This window comes from Rhinolophus sinicus, chromosome 9 (genome assembly GCF_057876585.1).
Source record: "Rhinolophus sinicus isolate RSI-liver-muscle chromosome 9, RSI-T2T, whole genome shotgun sequence".
Lineage (NCBI taxonomy): Eukaryota > Metazoa > Chordata > Mammalia > Chiroptera > Rhinolophidae > Rhinolophus > Rhinolophus sinicus.
This window is the reverse complement of record NC_142509.1, coordinates 29,454,839-29,460,838: the sequence shown is the minus strand read 5'-3', so window position 1 is coordinate 29,460,838 and position 6,000 is coordinate 29,454,839. Positions and strand designations below refer to the sequence as shown.

Below are 6,000 nucleotides of genomic sequence, written 5' to 3'. Positions count from 1 at the left end.
TGAGACCTCCAAAAGGCAAACCCCAAGGAATGTGAAATTGTCAGCAGATTTGGTCATTGCCAACGTTCTTTGAGAGATGTACACACCCTTAGTCACTCACACATTCCAGCTCGGGAGTCCCTCTCCTGCCCTCTGGTCCCACTTTCTGTACTGGAGTTCTGACGTTTACTGTATGCCAGGCGCTGTGCTGGACAGCGGGGCTGCCCTCCGGGAGCTCACACTCGCCCACTGAGTTCCAGCCACATCTGACAATGTCTGTTTCCACTAAGCCACGTTCTCTCCACACCTCACTATCCCCTGCCCATGGTCTTGCTCTTTTCACTACCAGGGATCCCCTTTACTCACTCCTTCACCTGACTGATTCCCAGAAATTCTTCCAGCTCCGTGGTCACCTCTTCCAGGAAGTCTTCCAAGCAGGGACAGTGCAGTTGTGCTGGAAGAAAGCAATGAGCTGTCAGGTGTCTGAGTAGCTGAATAAAGCAGCAAGCCAAAAATGAATCAATTGAGCCTTTAATTACTTACTGCAAAGGTATAAGTTAAGAGGCTACACCCAGAGAAAGCACCTATCCTCCCTGTTTCATTTTTCCCCATGAAATTGTGCATGGGTTAAGAGTGAGCAGGATCAGTGGGGGGTCACTCACTGTGGAGGGAGCTCCCAATGAAAGGCTCTGGCACTTTTATAGACACTGGGGCTTGGGAGTGGGGAGGGCTACAGAGGACAATGGAGAAAGTCTTGGAGTGGAGAAGTACTGGGTACTGAGTCAGAGTGGGGAAAAGTGTCTTCAAGTGTTTCCCCTCCTCCCCACGTAAGGAAGCCTTGGCAGCGGCGCCTGGAGAGACCTCTGCCCAAGGCCTCAGATACACAGACCCAGGAATGAAGGAACCAGGGCCAGGAATGCAAACATGCAACAGAGCAGCACTGGTCAGAGGGGCTGAGTCCTTGAGTGCAACTTCCTCAGACACCACCATGCCCCAGTGAGGGGAGGGCAGCTCTCCCGGGAGGCCTCCCAGGTGAAGCTTTTGTCATCGCCTACGGTCAGGCCTGAGAAATCACACACAGGTTTTTAACCAGGAGCCGAACACCTCACTCACCTGAAGGCTTGACTGGGGATCCGCTTCCAACCTCCCTGGGTGGTGGTTGGCAGGTTTCAGTTCCTTGTGGAATACTGGACCAAGGACCTCAGATCCTCACTGGCTGTCGGCCAGAGGCCACCCTCTGTTCCTTGCCACCTGGGCCTCTCCATGGGGCAGCTTCCTTCCTGAAAGCCTGCAAGCTAAGAAAGCAGTAGAGAGTATGTGCCAGCAAGACACAATTCACAATCGTATGTGACCTAATCACAGCAGTGACGGCCCGTTACCATTGCGTTATGTTATTGGTTAGAAGTGTTTACTCCAGGGAAAGGGATCGCACCAGGCCATGAATACCAGGGCGTGGGCATCCCTAGGGCCTCCTTAGAAGCTGCTGAGCACAATGGCTATCTGGCAACATAAGGGGATTGAAACCAGCCTAGAAGCAAACAAAGCTGAGAAACAAGAGGGAGAGAGATACACTGCTTACCCCCCTGGAACCAGACACTCCTGAAGCCAACATCCCAAGACCCAAAGTATAATTTTCTTCTCTAGAGATTCCAGTTGCATTGGTTTTAGTCACTTGTAACTGAAAGTCCTGATTAATGTTATATTTTTTAAAAATGGCTAGATTCTTTGGGTTTCAAGGGACCAAGGTGTACTGAGGTCACCTTAAGAACAAGATGCTTGCTGAAAGGATGCCAGTGGCCTGGCACCCACCTGGAGCCCTGCTGTGGAGCGGGTCAGAGGCTCTGTCTCTCCAGGTACCCGTTTCTCTCTGTGGATCTGCTCTGTTTTCCCACTGCTAATGGGCCATTTCTCCTCCGTACTATATATCCTTTTACCCATATTCTTTGCCGTCTCTGATTTCCAGCCTGCACGAGACTCTTAATGGTCCCTCTGCCTCTCCTTTCTGCATTAGCTCCTACCACTTACACCTGTCTTTTATAAATTAGTGCAGTTTCAAGAGGTCGAATCTGATTGGTCCCAGGCATCCTGTTGATGTAGGTCATTCAATAGGTGGTTTGACAAACTTGTGGACTGGCTGGCAGGTGGATCAGGGCTAGACTCATGAGGGCTTCCTAGGGGCTGTGGGCATGGCAGGCATTCTGCAGCTTGTCTTGTCTAAGACACAAGGCAAGCCGTAAAGATGGTAAACATTCACTAATTTGATAGCAGTGATGTCTGAATGAATGAGGCTTCACTGAGTCTTAGCGCATGGTTTGGGAGACCTGATTTCTATTTCTAGTTCCTTTTTAATAAGCAGGTCACCTGTATGAACCAAGGACTCTTTCTGTCACAAGTGAAGAACATCCAACTTAAACAGGCACAGGTCCAACATGGAATTTGCTGGCTCAGGTATGTGAGAAGTCCAGGGCTAAAGCTTGCTTCATGCTTGGCTCCATCCAGAGGTCAAGTAGTGCCGATGGCATCATGTCATAAAGCCTCTCTCTCTCGCTTTCTCTCAGAGCTACTTCTCTCTGTTGGCTCCACTCTCAGGCAGCCTCTTCTGTTCTGGTGCCAAGATGCTTACGTAACAGCAGCTCTAGGCTGACATCCTTTCTCCACGGCAACACTGGCTGGAAGTGAAATGATCTCTTCCTGGTGGTTCCAACCAAGGTCCCAGAACTGACTCTCATTGGCCTGTCTTGGCTCAGCTGTGCATCCCTCAACCAATGGCTCGGCCAGAGGGAGGCAATGCTTTGATTGGCCAGCCTTGGCTCACGTGATCATCCCTGGAGTCCCTACCTAAACAACATGAACTGAGTGACAGACGGTGGTTCCCCAAAGAAAAAGTGGGGAGCTATTTATTGAAGAAAGAGAAATGGATGCTGGCAAGCAACGCCGGTGTCTACCACCCATTAATCGGTCCATTTCTGTTTCCCAGTCTCTAAAAAGAATAATCCTGCAAATAACCTCTGAGCCTACACATACGTCTGCCAGTGACTTCTAGAATTTGCTTTTTTAAAAATTGAAGTGAGATTCACATCACGTAAAATTAACCATTTTAAAGGGAAGAGCCAACCATTTTAAAGTGAACAGTTCACGAGCAGCACTTAGTACACTCACAGGGTTGTGCAACCACCATCTCGGTCTCGTTCCAGAGTATCTTCATCACCTCAAAAGAAAACCCCGTGCCCGTTAAGCAGTTGCTCCTCGTTCCTTCCTCCTTTCGCTTCTGGTGATTACCAATCTGCATTCTGTACGATTTACTTACTCTGGACATTTCATAGATATGGAGTCATAAAATATATGGCCTTTTGTGTCTGGCTTCTTTCACTCAGCATAATGTTTTCAAGGTTCATCTATGATGTCACAGGTGTCAGCACTTCATTCCTTTTGACGGGCTGAATAATATTCCATTGTGTGGCTATACTAGAATATGCTTGGTGGGTTTTTTTTTTACGTTTAGTTGTGGTAAAACATACATAACACCACACTTAACCATTTTAACCATTTTTAAGTGTATAGAGCTATGGCAATAAGTACATTCATATTGTACGACCTTCAGATCATTTTCATCTTGCAAAACTGAAACCCTAGACCCATTAAACAACAATTCCCCATTCTTTCCTTTCCCCAGCCCCTGGCAACCACCATTCTACTTTCGGTCTTTAGAAATTGGACTACTTTAGATATCTCATCTATAAGTGGAATCAGATGGTGTTTGTGTTTTTATGACTGACATATTCATGACCATAATGTCCTCAAGGTTCATCCATGTTATAGCATGTGACAGGATTTCCTTCTTTTTAAAGGCTGAATAATGAATGCTCCATTATATGGATTTACCAGATGTTGTTTATTCATTCATCTGCCTTCATCCTTTGATGGACATTAGGGTTGTGTTCATCTCTTGGCTGTTGTGAATATGCTGCTGTGACATGCAAACATCTCTTCAAGACTCAGTGTTAAATTCTTCTGGAGAGAAGTGGGATTGCTGGATCCTATTGCTACTTCTATTTTAAATTTTTGAGAAACTAGAATTTGCTTGTTTTGATACTTAGTTTTCTAACTTTTTCCTAAAAATAGTGGATGCAAGACACCGATGAGATTGTAAAGGGTGTTTTCAAATGCTTTGAAATTCTCATAGAGGAAAAGCAAAAATCTCAAAGTGAAAAACCTAACAGTTGGAATCCTGGAGACCAATTGGAGGTCCATCTCCAGAACTATGTCTCAGTTCGACCCTTGGCCAACGGTAAGCACCTGTGTCACCTGGAGGCACAATGACAAGTCACTGGCCTGGCCTCGACAACTGTCTCTGAACTGTGACCACAGAACGGAGCTTTATTTCTGTCCAGCCCTCCCCTATGAAACACTTTCTCTAGTAGAAGCACAAAGAGTAAAAGTGGAATGAAGCCATTCCAGCGAATAACCACATCAGTGAATTTCCTCCCCTCAACAAACAAAAACATCCTGTGGTTTTACAGGCTCATTCATTCGTATCTACCCACCGCAGCACCTACAGAAGCTCCCCGCCTAGACGCACACATAAATTACATTCCAGAAGGGCAACTATTTAGTGGATGTGTATCAACAAATACAACATTTCTTTCTTTTTAAAAATTGCTTTCCCACCTCCTTTAATACATGAGCGATGTTCTGAGGAATCAGTGAGCATTTGCTATATGCCAGGAGCCCCCTACGCTCCCCCCAGGGCTGGTTCTTTACCTGGATTTTTAGGGCACTTCTCGGTTTCTGGATAAAAATGAGGCTTTCTGTAGACATTTGGAGGAGCGTCTGGCTCCTCCGCTGTGGCTGGCAGAAGATCTCTCTCAGGCGCCCTGCCTCTGCCCAGACCTGCTCCCGACTCTGCAGAGAGCTCTCACCACAGACCAAACAGGTTCACTTCTCAGCTGGATGTCGGCCTTCTGGCAGGTAGGTCCCTAAGGCTTCTCTGAACTTCAGTTTCCTCGACTGTCAAATGAGAGGGTAAACGAGAAACAGTCTCAACTCTAACATCAAAGGCACGATTAAATAATTCGTGATGCCATCGTATTGGGCAGTCATTTTAAAAAACCATTTTTTGGAACTGCATGTAATATCAGAAAATGTTCAAAATGGAATATTAAATGAGAGGTAATACAAAAGTATATATGTATTTTTGTGTGGCTCACATATTCTGTATCTATTGTCAGAAACATGAAAATAAAACTTTGTGGAGATAGAAATGTTTGAAAACAATTGAGAGGGGAAACCTGGTTGATCATTAGGTTCCCTTTTGGCTTAAAAATTGAGCAGCACAGAGGCCCCACCCAATGTGGAACTTGGTACCCCAACCTTGAAATGCGAATGTTCTTCCACCCAGTAACATCACCTATAGGATTCTATCCTAAGGAGAAAACAACCAACCAAGTGAGTGTATGAAGCTACATGAAAAAAGATATATATTACAGAGATATTTCTAGAGCATAATAGTGAAAACACCTTAAAAACACCTTAAATGTTCCCAAAAGGGGGATTGTGTTTATAAACAAGTGACAATCTGTACACCAGAATCCTGTGACGCCATTAAGAATGTTTCTGTAGTAATTTATAGATATGACAGGAGGAAGTGAAGAAAGGCAAATTACACAACAGCAAGAAAAGACAATTTGACCCAATTTATATTGAAAACACACTTTCATATACGCATATTCACATTTACATGCATAGAAGGAAGTCTGGAAGGAAATACAGCAAGATGTTCATTGCTTATGGGTGGTAGGATTATTAAAAGTTTTTACTTAGTTAATTTGATATTCGTTTGCTTATTTATGAGTTTTTATATAGTGAACATATAATAACAGTAATAGCTCCCACTTGGGGCTGCCAGGCTGTGTATGAAGCACATCATATGTGCTTCCCAATGATCATCTCAGGGGTGTGGGTAAACCCATTTTAGAGAGGATGAAACTGAGGCTGAGGATAAGTCATGTGCTTTAATAAATT

At 45.0% G+C, this 6,000-nt stretch overlaps 1 long non-coding RNA gene across 1 annotated transcript; it reads right to left on the bottom strand.

Moving 5' to 3' along the window:
- Positions 1–220: 220 nt before the first annotated feature.
- On the bottom strand, positions 221–4,869 carry LOC141569221 (uncharacterized). Its single transcript, XR_012492706.2, has 3 exons — positions 4,741–4,869; positions 1,093–1,274; positions 221–433 (listed from the first exon to the last, which is right to left on the bottom strand). It is a non-coding gene; the product is annotated as an uncharacterized LOC141569221 (long non-coding RNA).
- Between the last annotated feature and the right edge of the window lie 1,131 nt (positions 4,870–6,000).